We start from the raw sequence: 18,921 nt of genomic DNA on the forward strand, positions 1-18,921 counted from the left end.
GCGTCGGTGGGGGCGGCCAGGTGCAGGTCGAGGGGCTCGCGGGCCGCACGGACGGCACCCGGGCCCGCGGCGGAGTCTGGGTCCGGGCCAGCCACCCCGGGAGCATCTGGGGTGCGGCCGCCTTGTAGGGCCGCCTTCTTGCCGCATGGAGCGCCCCCTCTGGCGCGCTGTGGTGGGAGGGGCCGGAGGAGGTGGGGCCTGCAGCTGTGCCCGGCGGGGGGTGGAGCTGGCGGCCACCGCCACGGGGCGTCTAAAGGAGAAGGCGGAGCCGCAGCGGGAGGCAAAAAGCCTACAGCACCCAGTATTCCCAGGCGGTCTCCCATCCAAGTACTAACCGGGCCCGACCCTGCTTAGCTTCCGAGATCAGAGGAGATCGGGCGTGTTCAGGGTGGTATGGCCGTAGATGGGGGCAGGGGATCATTTGAAGGGGGTCTTGAAAGGTAAGAGTTCCACAGTGGCGACAGGGCATTCTGTGCAGAGGAAACAAGATAGCCAAAGATCTCTATCCATTGACCTTGCTCTATTTTCTTCCAGCATTTAGCACCATCTGAAATTATATTTTTATCTAGCTTCTCGTTGTTTATTTTCTGTCTCCCCCATGCACTCTAATTCTCCAAGTGCAGGAAGCAGGTCTATCCTATGTGCCCAAAAGAATTCCTGGCACATGGTGGGTGCACAGTACATATTTGTAGCATGGATGAATCAGTAGGCAGTCCAAGCAAAAGGGAGAGAACGGGATTTGATGAGATCTATAAGTACTTATGTGGTTTCATTTCAACTTCACAATTCTACTTCCTAAGAAAGATGTCATTATCTCCGTCTTACAAATAAGGAAACTGAGGTAAGACAAAGGCAAGCAACTTGACAAAGGTCACACACCCAGTAAAAGGTAAAGCTGGCATTGAAGCCTAAGCTAGCAGGTTCCAAAGTCTGGACTGTACCACAGGAAGAGGCTAACAAAGGCCTGAACTAAGTAAAGCCGTGGGAAGGGAGTCAGAGAGAAGAGTTCATGCTTAAGAGTTGCTGGGCTTAATAAAATGGACCAGACGTGGCCACAGACTGAAAGAATCCCCTGCAGATTCATCTCCATCTGAGCCGCTCGTCCTGACCTCCTTCTCAATCTCATGGGGATGACAGAAAAAACATGCAGCATTGGCCACTAACTAGCTGTTTAACTTTGGAAGCCTTAGATATCTAATTTCTCCAAGCATGTTTCCCCCACATGAAAAAAATGGTGACAGATACTAGGTTTACGGTGGTTATGAGATGATGCAGATGAAGCACCCAGGACAGTTCCTGGCCCATAGTAGGTGTTCAATAAATATTAACTTACTTCTCTTTCCCCATGGCCTCCTGCTATCTTTTGGTCTGGGAAATACTATTCCCAAGAGGAGGACCAAAGAGGGAGGAAGTGTTAGGAGGGCATCTGCTCTGGGGCAGGTATGGAAATGGATAGTCTCAAGAAGGTAGTGAGTGACAAGCCAGGCCTGGAAGAGGTGGGTGGATAAGAGGCTAGGAAAGTACCCAGCAGTTTTCTCTATGAGGAAAACTCTGACCCCCCCCATAATGAAGGTTCAGACAAGCAACCAGAATTCCAAGTCATGTGCCCAATCTTTTCTCTGCACAAAAGGTGTAGCCAGAGCTTGGTGAAGGGGAAGCAGGGGACCATTTGACTTGGGCCTCATACGTACAAATTTGGTTGGATTCCCAAAGGAAGTTATTCATCAAGTTATTATAATTTGGGGTGTTTAAAATGTTAATTTTTAACAGTTATCTGTGAGTTTAATTATGGATTGCACCTAGTAGTGATTTTCCATTTCTTAAAACGTAATGTACACTGCTCTATACAAACTGTTTCCTGAAATAAACATGTTATTTGTGGACTCATTTTTAAAAGGGGTTAACTTATAAACAATTAAATTATACCACAAGTTTTTGTAACTGTCTTTGAATTTTCACATTTCCTATGTGTTGGAATTGTTTCAAAAAGAAGAAGAAGAAAAAAAAGAGGCTTGGATTTCTGGGTCTCTTCAGCTCAAGAGGGCACAGGGCAGTGGCAGCCCAGAGGCAGCCAGAGGGGAGGTGAAGAGCCTGTTACTGAACTTGTTTACAGCACCACCTGGTGTTTATAACTCATTAAAATGTCACACTTCCTTGTCCTTAAGCCCTGGAATTTGCTGAGTAAAATCCCCACAGCTATTTTCTGAAGCCGTCTCTCTCAAAATTTCTTTTTCACTCACTTATAGGCAAGAATAACCCAAAACAGAAGTTGATGCCCCACGACTTTCCTTTGTTTTCTTTTAGCTTTGTGCTGTGGGACGGAAGGTCTGTATGTAATACTAGTTCAGACTGACTGAGCAGTGACTATGTGCCAAGCAGTTCTAAGTACCCTGCATGGATTAAGTAACTTAATTATTATAACAACTCTAGAGACAGGTATTACTATTACCATAAGCCCATTTTGCAGATGTGGCTACTGAGACACAGAGAGTTTAAGGAATTTCATAAAAATCACTAGAAAGTAGCAAAGCAAAGATTTGAACCCAGACAGCCTTGCTTCAGTGTCCATGATTTTAAACACTGTTATGCTGCTTTTCCGTGTAGGTGCATGTTTCAAGAAAAGGTATCTTCTTAATTTTTCTTTGGCCTGATATTAAGAATTTAATTTCCCCGGGTAAAGCTCGATGGACCAAGGATAAACAGAGCAGCAAACAAGTTAAAAATATGCCTTCAATAATCATCTGCTATATGAGGCATTAAGCTTCTCAGAAGCCTAGACCGCCCTTTAGAATGTCATACAATCCAGAAGGATGGCATACAAAACAACTTAGTGTTTGTTTATAACAACGCTACCACCACCAAGAAAGCATTATAATCCTCTGTCTTTTTAAGAGTTCAACAATTTCAGATTTCTCCTTTTAAAGGGGTAGTAATAATAATAGCTACAATCGAGTGCTTTTTGTTTTTGTTTTAGAGAAGCATCAACTAGTGAAAAACAATGTGGGTTTGGGGGAATCATACTACCTGGGTTCAGATCCTGTTATTTTTTTAATGAATTTTTATTGGCATATAGTTGCTTTACAATGTTGTGTTAGTATCTGCTGTACAGCAAAGTGAATCAGCTATACATGTACATATATCTCCTTTTTTGGATTTTCTTCCCATTTAGGTCACCACACAGCAATGAGGGGAGTTCCTTGTGCTATACAGTATGTTCTCATTAGTTATCTATTTTATACATAGTATTAATAGTGTATATATGTCCAATGGAATATTACTCAGCCATAAAAAGAAACGAAATTGAGTTATTTGTAGTGAGGTGGATGGACCTAGAGACTGTCATACGGAGTGAAGTAAGTCAGAAAGAGAAAAACAAATACCGTATGCTAATGCATATATATGGAATCTAGAAAAAAAAATTTTAATGGTTCTGAAGAACCTAGGGGCAGGACAGGAATAAAGACACAGGCGTAGAGAATGGACTTGAGGACATGGGGAGGGGGAAGGGTAAGCTGGGATGAAGTGAGAGAGTGGCATGGACGTATATACACTACCAAGTGTAAAACAGATAGCTAGTGGGAAGCAGCCGCATAGCACAGGGACATCAGCTCAGTGCTTTGAGACCACCTAGAGGGGTGGGACAGGGAGGGTGGGAGGGAGACGCAAGAGGGAGGAGCTATGGGGATATATGTATACGTATAGCTGATTCACTTTGTTATACAGCAGAAACCAACACACCATTGTAAAGCAATTATACTCCAATAAAGGTGTTAAAAAAAGTATTAAAAAAGTAGTGTATATATGTCAATCCCAATCTCCCAATTCATCCCACCACCACCCCTTCTCCCTTGGAACCATACATTTGTTCTCTACATCTGTGTCTCTATTTCTGCTTTGCACATAAGAACATCTATATACCATTTTTCTAGATTCCACATATGTTAATATATATTTGTTTTTCTCTTTCTGACTTACTTCACTCTGTATGATAGTCCTGTTTTTATTTTTAACATCTTTATTGGAGTACAATTGCTTTACAATGTTGTGTTAGTTTCTGCTATATGACAAAGTGAATTAGCTATACATATACATATATCCCCATATCCCCTCCCTCTTGCTTCTCCCTCCCACCCCTCTAGGTGGTCACAACGCACTGAGCTGATCTCCCTCTCAGAGACAACCTATAGGCGACTCAGGGGTCAAGCAGCAGATTGGACCACAAGACCTCTAAGTTGCTACCAAACTGGGGATCTGGACCCATTTCCTAGTTTTGCTTTGAAATACACCTAAAGAAATGAAAAACAGGTGGTCGCCAACTTTCAGAGAATTGAAGTCTGTTTTCTTGCCAGTTATTTTTCTGCCACCATCAGTTTCCATAAACCCTGTGAGGAGACATATGTCCTCCCTCATTCTTATAGATCCAGTTGGATTGGAGATGACGGAAGTGATGGCACAAAGCCAGACACGTCTTAGCGCTCACTCCGCACTGTCACCAAATGGCCAGGCGTCAACCTTGAAGCACAATCTCTATGCTGGTTCCTGCAGAGACAAGAAGAAAGAAGAAAGAATAGGCAGAGCCTTTGGACTTCAGGACTTGTGATCCCATTTTTGTCCTCTGTAGCCAGTTAGGACTCAGCAATACAGCCTGAGGCCAACAATACTGCCTGGCCTCAGTGGCTGAAACAAATGAGGGATTTAGGTTTTCACAGAAAAGTGTGAAGAGAGACCATGCAGAGCTGGGATGCAGCTTCAGGATATGACCTGGAGCCAGGGTCCTTCTGCCCTTTGGCTCCACCATCTTCTGTGCACAGAGTTCTGTCCTTTAGAGCTTCAACCATCACTTCTGTGTTGCAGGCAGGAAAAAGGGAAGAACAAGAGGAAAAAGTGGTGTTCCTACCAGTTTCAAAGAGCTCTCCTAAGAGTCTGCCCCAAGGTTAGTGCTCTTTTCCCTGGCCACACCCTACCGCAAGGGGGACTGGGCACTTTGTCACCCAATAAAATCCAGGGTCCTCTTACTAGGGAAGTAGGAGGCGAGTACAGGGCAAACAACAGCAGTCTCTTCTACTTTCTCTCATGTCCCTCTGTCAGGATAGTGGAGATTGTACCCCGCTTTCTAAAGATGAGAAAGCTGAGAGGTGGCCAGGAGGACCTGCACAGAGCCACAGTGGGTTGGTGGTAATGTTGGTGTCAGCACCCAGCTCAGGGCCGGTTTTGAAAAATGATGAACATAAAAGGCAGAAATCCATGGACATCTGTGGGCAAACAGCAGCTGTGAGCCCAGGGCCATCTCTGTGGGGAGTCAAACTGACAGATGAGAGGGGCTGCAGGGTGCAGTGAGAATGAGGGCTGCAGGACACAGGGCTCCATGTCATTCCCTGGGTTGGCAAGAGCTAGACAGCTTTGGCCTTGGCTCAGTTGGGAGAACAGATGGGCAGGAATTTGGCACAGCTTCCAAATCAGCCAAGCAGCAAAGACTGCCTTCTTTCCCCTTGTCAGCTGAGGCTACAGCTCCCACCAGTCCCAGCCAGCTGCAGAGGCCCAAGCCTGAAGACCATGACAACTTGGCCCGGACTGTGCCATGCCCCACCCACTGTGGGAGCCAGGAGGACAAGCAAGTGCAGGTGTTCCGCCCAGCAGTGAGGGTGACACCTAGGTGGAGCTGCCCACCAGGTTCAGATTTCTCTGTGCAGGCCGAGCAAGCCTTGTAGCAATCCAATCTCAGCCCTGACTCCTTTGGCGCATAGGACTCTTAACTATTGAGACAGCCAGCCCGTTTGATTGAGGTCCAGACCTCTGTTCTTTCTCATGCTCTCACCTCCCACAGGAATGATGGCAACGTGGCCAGAGGTGAAAGGCAAATCCAGGAATTATACTGAAATGCAAGCAATGCAGAGAGAACTCCTTCCCACATCTGAAGAAAGGAGGGTCCTCAGAAACAAGGCAATCGATGAGGGGATAGGAACGCGTGTTCAGCTCAGAAACAGGACATAAAATACATAGAATTTTATTGCAGCTCTGGCTAGAGCATGTGGTATAAGAGGAAGAAATACAGGTCTTTAGAAAGAAATGCACTTTGTGCTGTCAGCTAGACGTGGTAGATTCACGTGGGAGGGATGGCTAGGCCCCAAGGAAAGGAGAGGGAGCTGTCTTCTTTCTCCCTCCAAAGACTACATGAATTTTGGATTATCTGTGTATCTACTCCCAATTCACTGACTCTGGTATTAAAAGCAGACTGAAATTTGTTTAGAATTGTTTAGCTAGAAAAGCCAGAAAAGCTTTTTGTGAATGGTGCAAGGATGACTACCATGATTCCTTTAAAGAGAGAAGCTGGGAAAGAGATGGGAAGGAGAGGCCGGGCCAGCTGTGAGGGCCCCACCCCCAGGAGGATGCTCCCTGAAAGCAGCAGTCTGTGCAGTGCCCACCACACCCCTCCTCCGTGAGGCTCTGGTGCCCTGCAGCCACCTGCAGGTTACACGATGAGGCTCTTCCAATGATTATAAAGAACCCCCAACCCTGCTCCCTTACCCCAGGACTTCTATAATCTTGAGACCCTAGACTCATCAAAGCTACACTCTGCAGCCTGAAGATCTGTTCACGCAGCCAAGGGAAGGCTGGGCAGAAGGCAGCCAGCAGGCTCTCACACCACCTGCCTCCCCTCCTTCCTCAGTGGCTCCCACGAGGGCACAATCAGGGCTGGGAGGCTTCATGAGCCCCCCTTGGCCCTCTGGGATGTGAGGAGTCAGCAGGGATTCATACCCATCCTGCCGGGACCATCTGCACTCAATTATAAGCCTTTTGGAAGCCAGCAGAGGGCTGTTAAGCTGCCGCTGGTTCTCTATGATTAGCTAGTTCTTGTCTTTTGAATACTGCATATGGTGCAGCCAGCTGCAGAAAGCATTCATGACTCAAAGCTTTTTTCCCCTCAAAGAGAAAAGTGCTAAGTTGTTATTACTGTGGGAAGGAAAAAAAAAGTTTAAAACTCTTACTTTCTGGTTAAGTTCCTCTTCCTACCTTAAAATTCTACCTCTTCCCAGGATTGGGACCATTCCTTTGTCTATTTTCTACCAGCACTATATAGGTACTTGCTTGCTGAAGATGAGCCTTGCTAAGAAATATCAAGATTGTGTATAATTCCAGCTCAGGTGTTATTATCCGTGGTCCAATAGACCCTCTTCTCTCCCTTATTTTGTGTGAGAGACCTGACGTTAAGGCATGCTTTTGATGAAACCACTCCAAAAAGTCAACTCTTTGCAATCAACTCAGGAGCCAGGGCCACTGCTGAGGCTTACCTTCTTTCCCAGGTGCTGAGCCAGGAACAGAAGCAATACTGCTTGTTTCGCACTTGAAACCCTCAGTGTTCTCTGTAGGCGAGAAGCAGTTAGCTGGCTACAAGCTAGCATTAAAATCAGTAGGGATGCTTAAAAAAACATGTATTTCTGGGGCTATACATAGACTTGAAATCCAGGCTCACATGTGAGTGGAGGTCCAGAGAAGATGGAGATTTGAGAGTCTTGTGAATAGTGATAATGAAAGCCATGAATTAGCTACAATTCACAGGGAAAAGAATATGGAAATAGAAGATGGGGGTAATCAGAGTCCCTTCTTCCTCCTATCTCTGAACTAGGCAAATAACTCGTTTCTTTTCTCATAATACACAGGCTCTATGGTAAACACAGCACAAATATGCCAATAACCACAGGGCACTCTATGGATAAGACAATTCTTTGTAGAGTGGATACATGTATATGTATAACTGATTTGCTTTGCTGTACACCTGAAACTAATGCAACATTGTAAATCAACTATACTCCATTTTTTTATTATTTTTTTTATTTTGGCATAGACAGCACACATTGTTTTTTTTTTTTTTTCCTTGCGGTACGTGGGCCTCTCACTGTTGTGGCCTCTCCCGTTGCGGAGCACAGGCTCCGGACGCGCAGGCTCAGCGGCCATGGCTCACGGGCCCAGCCGCTCCGCGGCATATGGGATCCTCCCGGACCGGGGCACGAACCCGTATCCCCTGCATCGGCAGGCGGACTCAACCACTGCGCCACCAGGGAGGCCCCAACTATACTCCATTTTAAAAATATATATTTAAGAACATGTTCTTTGTACCGTGAGTTTGGCTGGCTTAAGCCTATAAATTTGCAAAACTTTAGGAACCCATCTATATATGGAATGAATAGTTCTACTCTCCATGTTGAGAGACAAATAAAAATGCCTATTTAAATATCTAGCAGGAAAAGTACCCCAAAAGTGATTTCACTTTTTTTTTTTTTTGATGAGCAATTTTAAGCATGTCCAAGAGGAAGAAAATCTGTAGCAATATGGGTTGTTCCACTGAGCCTAATGGGAGCCACATGTCTCACTATCTGAGAAGGGAGTTACAAGTTTGGAAAGGGAGAAAACAAAAGGAACCCTGTGTTGTCAGTCTGAAATTGGAGGTAAGGTGTAAATTCATGGTTTTCAATATATGGATACAGAAATAAATTTAGATGTCATGGGCACATAGGTATGTGTATACATATACACGCATGCAGATATTCCCAAACTCTGACCACTGAGATGGCCTGGGACCAGTGGCTCCACAACAGTACTGGGTACACTTAGCACTCAAATCTTCGCTTCAAGATAATTTTCCACTAAAGAAAGCAGGGCTGGAATAGGGAAAGTACAAGACAAACTTGGAATGTCTTATAGTGTCAGAAAATAAAGAAATGCCCAAGTTAAAGGGGGATGTGTCAAGAAGACACAGGAGTCAGCTGGAAGGTGTTCCTGCTGGCCACATCTGAGACCATTTAAGCATCTAAAGGAGTAACGATAATAACCAATTACAACCCATTGAATAAAAACTGAAGAATCCATACTTGTAATATTAATATAAATTAATAAAGGGGGAATGAGTGATTCTATAGTGGAAAAGTCTGGCAAGCACCACCTTAAACAAGTGGTCAGTTAGTGTCATAATGATGGGACAGGTGGAAATCATGCACCGCTTGAAGAGATACAGCAAGGAAGACGCACCATTGCTTCTATGCTGCTCCTGCCAAAGATGCATAAACTAAACCTAACCTAACCTAATCTGACAGGAAACACCATCCAAAGTAACTGGCCTGCAATCTTCTGAAGTGTCAACGTCCATTACTCAGCCATAAAAAGAAATGAAATTGAATTATTTATAGTGAGGTGGATGGACATAGAGACTGTCATACAGAGTGAAGTAAGTCAGAAAGAGAAAAACAAATACCGTATGCTAATGCATATATATGGAATCTGAAAAAAAAAAAGTTCTGAAGAACCTAGGGGCAGGTTAGGTGGACGGAGACATAGAGAACGGACTTGAGGACACGGGGAGGGGGAAGGATAAGCTGGGACGAAGTGAGAGAGTGCCATGGATTTATAATACACTACCAAGTGTAAAATAGATAGCTAGTGGGAAGCAGCCACATAGCACAGGGAGATCAGCTCAGTGCTTTGTGACCACCTAGAGGGGTGGGATAGGGAAGGTGGGAGGGAGACGCAAGAGGGAGGAGATATGGGGATATATGTATAGCTGATTCACTTTGTTATAAAGCAGAAACACACCATTGTAAAGCAATTATACTCCAATAAAGATGTTTAAAATTTTTTTTTTAATTTAAGAATTAAAAAAATAAAGTGTCAAGGTCAAGAAAGCCAAGAAAAAGCTGAGGTACCATTCAGAATAAAGGCCACTACAGAGACATGACAACTCAAAGCAGTATGTAACTCTGAACTGCATCCTTTTGCTATAAAGGTTATTATTGGGACATTTGGCAAATCTGAATGGGGCCCAAGGATTAGTGGCAATTTCCTGATTTGACGGTTGTTTTGAGGTTACATAGAAAAATGTCCTTGTTTACATGAAATACATACTAAATTCAGGAGTGATTTTTAGGAGTGACAGGCCCAGCAACTTGGCAATTTAATTTCAGATGATTCAGGTTCTGAATTGGTAATTTTTCTGAGAATAGTTCAATTTTTTTTTTTTTTTTTTTTTTTTTTTTGCCACGCTGTGCAGCTTGCAGGATCTTTGTTCCCTGACCAGGAACTGAAACTGGGCCTCGGCAGTGAAAGCGCCGAGCCCAAACCACTGGACCGCCAGGGAACTCCCTAAAAATGTTTTTAAAAGTGTAACTTCTTTTCATGTTATATGACTTAAAAAATGACTATAGCAATGAAGACAGTGATGTTGACGATGAATTTGCGACATCAAGAATTTCATAAAATTATTTCTTGAAATAAGGTAGAAATTAATGTTATTTTATATAATGTGATTTTTAAGTATATATTTTCATTAAAACATTCAGGAGTTAAAAAAAGATCAGTGAACGAATGTGCTCTTCTAGGCTGAATTAAAATAGAATATTTAAGGTTTAAAAAAGTTTGGCTGGGGAAAAATAACAGGTTTGCAAAACCTTTGCGATCCAAAACTAAGATGATATTCAACAGCAAGAAGTATTCCAATTTCTCATAACCAGTTCTCACAAGCAAAGAAATGCATGCCTCACTTTAAGAAGGTGTCAAATAGAAACAGGCAAATCTGAAAGAATTTACCAAGTGTAATAAATTAGAGGTGAAATCACAACAAAAGAATTTATGGCGTACAAAAAAATTCACAAGTAGAAGATTCCTTCTATCAACTTCTCAGAGTTCCATGAGCTCTCCCCTGACCTCTGAAAGATGGGTTTTACCAAAATCTGGTTTACACGGAACTTTTCAGGTATATATGGTCTGAAAAGAAAGAGGTATCTGCTAAGAACCTGCCTGGTGCTCCTTCCTTGTTGCAGCCCTTCTTTGTGTAAGTGATCAGAATCAGGTCCAAGAGACACAGAATCAAGCATGACATATCACACCAAACACCATTTCCTGTCCAACCAATTCTCATCTCTCTCCAGCAATGAAGAGGTGGACGTTCTTCTTGGACTGCAGCATCTGTGCAGCCCGCTCCACCCCGACCACAGCAGACAGCCTCTGGGCATCGTACTTGGAGTAGAGGACAGTGCAGGTCCAGGCAGCTTCCTCTCCTCTGGTGGTGGCTTGCAGCATGTTACAAACTTCACTGTAGAAGTGGGGATATGTTGGCAGTTCATAGAAAATCAGGTCCCTGATGCCTTTTATTGTGTATCTGTTAGAAGGAGAAAGAGAGGCTATGTCTACATGAGAAATTTTATGGAAAAGCCACCAAGGAGTTTTACAGGGGCATAGTCACTCTCGCTATTTCATGCAAGGAGAAAGACCATGGCACAAATAACACACAGACCAAAAGTTACTCTAATTTGAGCTGGAGGGGGCTCATTTTTTGTGACAGTGTATTTGAATTCCTAATGTTTGGCTTAAGATAATGATAAAATGAATTTGCACTTCTTGAGCCTAATCTGAGCAGACTGAGGTAGGGTGGGGAAGAATAGTAGACAAGGATTAGAAATCTGTCGCAGAAAATTTGAAAAGCAGGCATTTCCAATTTAACATTATCCTTATTATAATCAGGCAAAACAGTGTTCTGTAATGGAGATGAGGTCAGACCAGACCCAGTACATAAAATAAACAGCATAAACTGTAAATGCACTCCCATTAGTCTTTTCTTGTCATTCTGTAGACATGTTAACTCCATGGCAGATGTCCCAAGTTCACCCATTTACAAAATCCTGCCCGAGGACCCATTAGGCATTATGGGAAGGCAATTAATTTCAACAGCTTCCTTGCTTCTTTCCCTGCTGCACAGGGCTGCATGGTGTGGGGGGGTGCAGACCCTAGTGACTTACCTTACGGTTCAGGTTGAGATCAATCATTCCCTCTTGGGCTCCATGACCAAAGATTTTATACGTTGACAAGGTTCTGATTTTTCCTGTTAGACTCTCATACAGGGCTGATGTCAGACTCCCTCGGGAATTTTATTTTATTCATGGACGGTTAAGTTTTCCTTGTCTTTTTATCCCTTGGCTCATCCTGATCTCTCTGGAGACCCTCCTCTCCCAAAATATAACTGCAGTCCATTACTTGGATCAGCTTTCCACATCCTCTTTCCATAAAGGAATTTTAATGGCTAAAGATGTTGAAAAAAAACAGTTCTGCCTCAGTAGTTATCAAAACAAACAAAAACAAACACAGAGTTCCATTTCTGCTTAGTATGTAGAAAACTCAAGAGAATACTGCTCCCATGCTAACAAGAAAAAGATAATCTACAACAGTGTTCCTTTTCCTGAGCCTAGACAGCTGATGTCACAGGGCAACCAAGTGAACTGATTCAACGGTGCCCTGGTGTGTGTTTAACAACTGATTCTCAGTGGGGGAGGATAGGTGCTGATTTGAAGCATTTGCCAATTTCTGTGGTGTAAATACTCCATTTCAAGCTACCAGTGTCATGTTGCTGAACTTGGAACTGGCAAGAGATGTGCAACCATACCTTAAGAGCTGGTATGAGCCAGCTTCAGCCCATCACTGACTGAATTCCAAAGAGTGACAAGATGGTCTGAAGAAAGGCAGGACATATGAACCACTTCACCTTTGGCAGAGCACAGTGGGGAAGAGGGCAGCTGCTAAGAAAGTGGGTAGGAAGAAAAAAGCTACACTTTTAACAAGTTCTTAAAGGGCAATTATGGGCTTGCATGACAGTTCAGAATCCCTGGGATTCCCAGACACTCCTTTACTTCACGGGCTTTTCCAAAGGTCTCCACTGGGAGCCCTGGAAAGACTGGAGGCAAGGCAGAAGACCTGAGAGACCCCGATGGTGGTGCAGACATGAAAACTCACTCTCTTCCCAGAGCCATGTTGTATATGAAGCTAAAGCCTGAAGCCAGTGAGGGGGCAAAGGTCAACTGCCAGGGTGGAGTCAGAAGCAGCAAAACTGTGTGCCCTAAGGGAGGAGCATTAACCCCTCACCCCATCCCTCCCCACCACAGGACTTACATCCAGTAAAAAGAGCAGTCTGGGGAAAGGGGAAAGGGCATGAAGACTGGGGAAAGGGCATGAAGCCTGTTCAGCCCAAGATCCTGCACTGATGTAAGCAGATGTTTGCCACCACTGCAGAGATGCAGGGAACTCTTTCCCACCAAGACCCCTCGTAGAACAAGGCAGAGGCTGGCCACCATGGAGGGTGGTGCAGGAGCCCTGAGAAAGCGCCAGCTCCAAAGCCCAGGATGGACAGAACCTGCCTGCATCTGAGCTGGACCAGGAGGAGAACAACTGCCCCACTTCAAGCCTTAGGGGAGGAGCGAGCAGGAGCAGCCTGCTGCTGGGGGAGGGGCCGGAGCGTGGGAGAGGCTCTCCCTCGGCACAGGGGTGCAGGGCATGGTGAAAGCTGAGAGGGGAGCAGGACACTGAGACAAGGCCCTCCAGCACTGGGCCCCACAGTGGGCCACTGTCTGCTGGAGGAACTGGCAGTTTGTGGTAAATAGAAGGCAACTATGGTAACAACCAAATCCTAACTAGATTCACAACTGCCACACTAGTGGCCTGACAGAAGAGGCGTCCAGGCCAACTACTTACTCAGGCACTACATTCAACTGACAATTACAAAAAACACAGAAAAGCAAGAAAAAGACATTAAAACCATGAGGTATCATTTTGATTATCAAGTCACTGGAAAAAAGAATTTACAGAAATATTTACAGAATTTACAGAAATAGGCTAATGGAGTATAAATTATTGTGAGTGTGTATTTCACCGGGGAGGGGAGAAGATGGGAGTGGCAACACACAGCAAATTTTAGACTGGGTACAGCTTTTGAACAAATAAGTTTTCCTTTCCAAATTTATCCTAAGGAAATGCCTAGGCAACTATGCCATCAACTACGCGTATGGATGCTCTTGGCATTATTGTATATAATAACAGAAAACAACAAATCAATATGCCCATTAAAAGGAAACTGGGTTAATTATATACCCATACAATGTAACACTATGCAACCATTAAAAAGGATGCTATACACACCTTAAAGATTACTTATAATTACACAGAAAAGGTATTTTTACAATGTAAAGATTTAGCAGACCTACCTTGACCAAGTGATTACATTTAGTATCACCAAAAATGGGATAAACTGACACCCTGGGCCTCTTGAGGAGATGCAGGGGGAAGTACACAATATCCTCTATGTAGAATTCTTACTAAAATAATGTTTAAATCTTTGGTCCCCGAACTCTGATGCTCACTGGATCACCTATTTGTTTTTTAAAAGTACCTGTAATTGGTCCCCATCCCCAAACACCATGATTTAATTGATACTGGGGTATGACCAGGGCATTCAGATTTTTAAAAGCTCCCCAAGGGGATTCTAATATGTGGCAAAGTTTGGGAACACTGATCTAAATAATAAGAAAACAGCCAAATCCAGATGTGGGACATTCTACAGGAAACTGGACTGGACTCTTCAAAAAATATCAGTATCACAGCAAGAAACAAAGGCAGAGAATTATTCTAGATCAGGGTTTCTTAACCCTGGCACTACTGCCATTTTAAGCCAGGTAATTCTTTGTTGTAAGGGCTGTCCTGTGCACTGTAGGACGTCTAGCAGCACCCAGGCCTTGACCCGCTTGAACCACTAGACCACTAGAATAACCCTCCAACTGTACCAACCAAAAATGTCTCCAGATAGTTCCAAATGTCCCTTGGGGAGCAAAACTGCTCCTGCTTGAGAACTGCTAAAATAGACTAAAGAAACATGTCACGCAAATGCAATGTAGGATTCTTAACTAAATCCTGGATTGGGGTCGGGGGGGTGGTGAGAAACAGCTGTAATAGTCATTTTGGGAACAACTAGGAAAATGTGCATACAGACTAAATATTAGATGGTATTACTGCAGTAATGTCAAGTGGTATGTTAATGGTGTTGTGGTTAGATAAAAGAATGTTTTTAAGCTCTACAGGCTGAAAGATTTAGGAGTTAAGTGTCATGAAGCCTCCCATAATTTACTCTCAAATGGTTCAGGAAGAAAAAATAAGAGATGTGAGTGGAAAGAGACAAGGAGAGACAGAGAATGTGGGTGCATGAGAATGTGGCAAAATGCTAACAGCTAGTGAAGCCTAAGTGGAAGGAGTTAGAGATGTTCACTGGGATAGTCTTACAATGTCTTTTGAAATGAAATTTTCCCAAATAAAAAGTTGGAGCAGGGGCAGGATATAGTAGAACTATATATATATTAACTTAAAAATACATCCATAACATACAAATATATATCAAAATGCTAACTTATTTAAGCTTTTTTTCAATAAGCACATAAAACATTCAAGATAAAAGAAAAAAAATCCAAATGTGTACACTGTGATCCCAACTTTGGTGTCCTTTTTAAAATGCCTGTGTCTGTGTGTGTGTGCACGTGCACATGTTTTTTACATCAAAGAGACACGAAAGAAATACACCAAAATGGGTATTTATATCAGTAAGATTATAGGTGATCCCATTTTTTTAACCTAGATTTTCTAGGTTCTCTACAATAATTGTGTAATACTCTTATATAATGAGAGTATTTTTAAAGCAAAATAAAACAACAAAACCAATTCCAATAGGTATTACATTTAAAACCCAAGAAAATCTCTCTTAGTACCAATTCGTGCACAGTAGAGACTAGGCATCTCCTGGAAATAAGAGCACGTGACCAGAACCTCTTCAGAGGGGCAGTTAGTAACAATTCCCATGACCTTCTGCACCTCTTCCCCTGCCTTCCTCCTCTCCTGTATGTGCTTTGGGTCTTCGGTGACCCCTACAAATATGGCGTAACACTGTGACAGGACCTAAAACTAAGGACATTCCCGATGTCTATGTTACCTGACAACTGTTAAAGATAAATGAGGCAACCACAACTGACTTGCAAGGCTGGCTCCTGCATACAGTCTATAAAGATGAGGTCTGTTACTTCTATAACTGGGGTTCTCCCTGGGGCAGGGAGCACTCAGAAACACCCCACTAGCGTTTCCCACCTCCAGAAATCCTACCTCCAGAGTTTCTGATTGCCCCCTGCTTAAGAATCCTTCCTGTGCTAACCCACTGATAATGCTCAGAGAAAGAACTGTGAACTGTCCTCCCCTCAGGAGGGCCATCATGACCAAATGCCCATCCCATCCTAAGATTCTACTGGTTTCATCTCCCCAGAGAAAACAAATCCTCAGGTTGAAAGTTTTTTGCTAGCTCACAAATGAACTGCAGTATGTCTAACATGGCCTACTTCCATAGAGAATATAAATACAGAATTTTAAAGCTGGATACTAGAGTGTAAAATACATGTACTTTTCCCAAGGTCAAATGAAAAAATCAAATCACAAAGACACTGCAGATCAAAATACCCATCATCACCTTGGTGACCTCTCAAGCAAAAAAATCTATAGCTGGGAACCTTGAGATAATTGGCAGTTGCAGATTATCTCCATTCAACTTAAACACCCACTAACCTGGTCCAGGGTACAAAGCTAATGGCACGTGTTCGGTTTGTCTTTATAGTGACTTTGGGGACAAAACTGTTTGGTCAATAAATGAACAGTGTAAGACAGAAGACTGTCCTGCCTACTTAAGAGAAAGGGCTCCTTTGACATCATGCCCTCTCCTTGAAAAGTTGCTACTTGAGAGCAGTCTTCATCCCAGCTTAGTTCACACTTGCTACAGACAATCACGCTGGGAAGTTTTCCAATCCATCCACTTCATTTAAAGGACTTGCTTTGATGTATCAAGCTTTTGGAAAACTAAGGGTTCTTTAGACCTGCTGAGTGCAAACTCCCCCAAAATACCATTTCCAACATGAATGAAAACAACTCACTGGAACAAAGCAAATAATGATGCCAGCAAGAAGCAAACCCTGAAGCCCTTAAATATTCACCTCTAAGCCCCTCACCTTTTGCTTCTCATAAACTTCAAGGAGCCCCTTAGTCCTGGTTCTCCTTGGTGCAGAAGTGTGTGTGCACTGCCTCAGGACAAATGAGAGCTTTCTGAACACTGACCCTGCACTCAACTTCCATCTCCACAGACCACACAGTCCCCAGTGTTTCATCTGTGCTTCTACGACAGGTTCCTCCCCTTCCTGTATTCTGTTGAGAGCTGCTCAACTCTGTAATGTCTTTCTTGAGGGGTATACCCACAGCTACAGGAGGTACCCTAAGTATGGACCCACTCCAGATCTATATACAGGTTATGCTGTAGTCACTCATTCGTTTCTACCACCTTTTCCAACAATGCCCATTTTGAAAGAAAACCAACCAACCAATCAAGAAAAGTCTGTCCAGCCCCCCAAACTCTGGCTTGTCTGCAGGAGGTGAAGCAAGGGAGGACCTTATAACACAGCAAAGCCCACCACGCACTTGGAAGCAGGCCCTCCAGAGAGGACACTTGAAACCTGGTCCTACTTTACCTTTTGTAGAAATGGAAGCGCTCTGTGAGGAGCAGGAACTGCTTCTCTCCTTGAAGGAAGAAGTGTCTGGCCCTGGAGACACCAGACTTCTGGGTGTACTCGCAGATATGAGTGAAGTTCAGTTCCTCCTTCTTGAAGTAATTTCGGAGACGCACAAAGTCAAAGTAGGAGGGGACATAGATAAGCGTGTGAGACATGACTGCATCATGATACTGAGGCAAAATCTTGTTGATGAAAAAGTTAAACCTGATTTGGAAAGGCAAAGGGCAGAGTCAGTGGTCTAGAGGTGAGCCATAGTGTCACTGCCAACTGCATGACCCTGGGCAAGTCACAGTCTCCTTCTACCTCCCCTAAGAGGCCAATTTGGCCTACCTCATTGCAAAGAGATTATGTAAGGATAAAACTTGTTAAGCGCATCAAAAAGTAAGTGCCAACACTATTCATCATAAAGGATAGATGTGATGCTGGTATATCCCAGAGAATTATTCTAGGAAGTACGTAACTGTATCATTCATTCATTCAGTTGTCAATCAGTCAGTCAACAAATAATTACTGAACACCTACCATGTGTTAAGCACCATTCTGCTACCATGGGTCCCCTGACTAAACACAATGAGAAGATGGGGGGAAGTTACACAGAGAATTAGAAAAACAGTTCTTGCCCTGAAGGGCTTAGAATTAAGTTGTTGACATGAGGCATTAAAAAATTAATGTAATTTAAAAATGCCACAGTCTAGGGGAAAGTACCCTTGATTTACTAACCCTGACACTATCAGAACTAGGACAACACACCATTTCTCTGGCCTTCAGTGTCCTCCTCTGTCAATGGCATGATTGGATTCAATTATCTCATTTCATTTTGTAAATGGTAACTAATAAAGCCAACATGGAATACAATTCTAAATTTGAATGCCCAAGTAAAATCCCTCTCTGTGACCCCCAGGGGTCCAATGGGACAGGGGAGGGTACCTGGCATCAATCACTGAAGCTAGGTTCTCAGGTTCCATCCTCTGGAAGACATGTGGGAGCTGCACCAGGACATGACTGATGCAGCCTGTCATCGGGACGTTCCTCACAGCCACCTGCCAGGAGTCAGTGAGAACATTAGGAAGTGAGCTATCCCCATTGTTGACCAAATGCTGTCCTCTCCTTCTGCCTCATGACCCAAACTATACACAATACTTCATGAAAATTCAGAGAAAGAAGGAGAGAACCCACCTGGCCTTGCACATTGACGCAGTACTTGTTGAACACAGAGTTGATCTGGGCATCCTGCAGGGCCCCAAACAGCAGCGTCTGACGATAGTACTTGGACCAATTATTGAGGTTCCACAGGCGCACTCGAGAAAAGTCCACCCCATGTGAGTCCAAGGGCAGCAGGTTCATGTGGTTCATCAAATGCTTTGAGCAGAAATAATACTCCATTAATACTTATTGAACACTTACCTGTTGGGCGTTGCTAACCTTTCTATAAGCCCATCATCTTATTTAACCCCATGAAGTAGATACTATCATCTCCCAAATTACAACAAGAAAACAGGCTCAGATGGGTGAGTGACTTGCCCAT

The 18,921-nt window shown here is 43.7% G+C and overlaps 2 pseudogenes across 2 annotated transcripts in view; one reads left to right on the forward strand and one right to left on the reverse strand.

Moving 5' to 3' along the window:
* Positions 1-18,921, forward strand: part of LOC309799286 (centrosomal protein of 78 kDa-like) — a 659,089-nt pseudogene that overhangs the window by 273,297 nt on the left and 366,871 nt on the right. The window lies entirely within an intron of this gene.
* The window catches only part of LOC309799569 (U3 small nucleolar RNA-associated protein 25 homolog), a 29,783-nt pseudogene continuing 20,376 nt past the window's right edge, over positions 9,515-18,921 (reverse strand). The window contains exons 9-12 of the transcript XR_014296154.1: positions 18,573-18,755; positions 18,324-18,436; positions 17,355-17,600; positions 9,515-11,146 (exon numbers count right to left, since the gene is read on the reverse strand). The product of XR_014296154.1 is annotated as a U3 small nucleolar RNA-associated protein 25 homolog (transcript). The remainder of the gene's footprint in view (positions 11,147-17,354; positions 17,601-18,323; positions 18,437-18,572; positions 18,756-18,921) is intronic.

This window comes from Mesoplodon mirus, assembly GCF_964341445.2.
Source record: "Mesoplodon mirus genome assembly, chromosome: 3".
NCBI lineage: Eukaryota > Metazoa > Chordata > Mammalia > Artiodactyla > Ziphiidae > Mesoplodon > Mesoplodon mirus.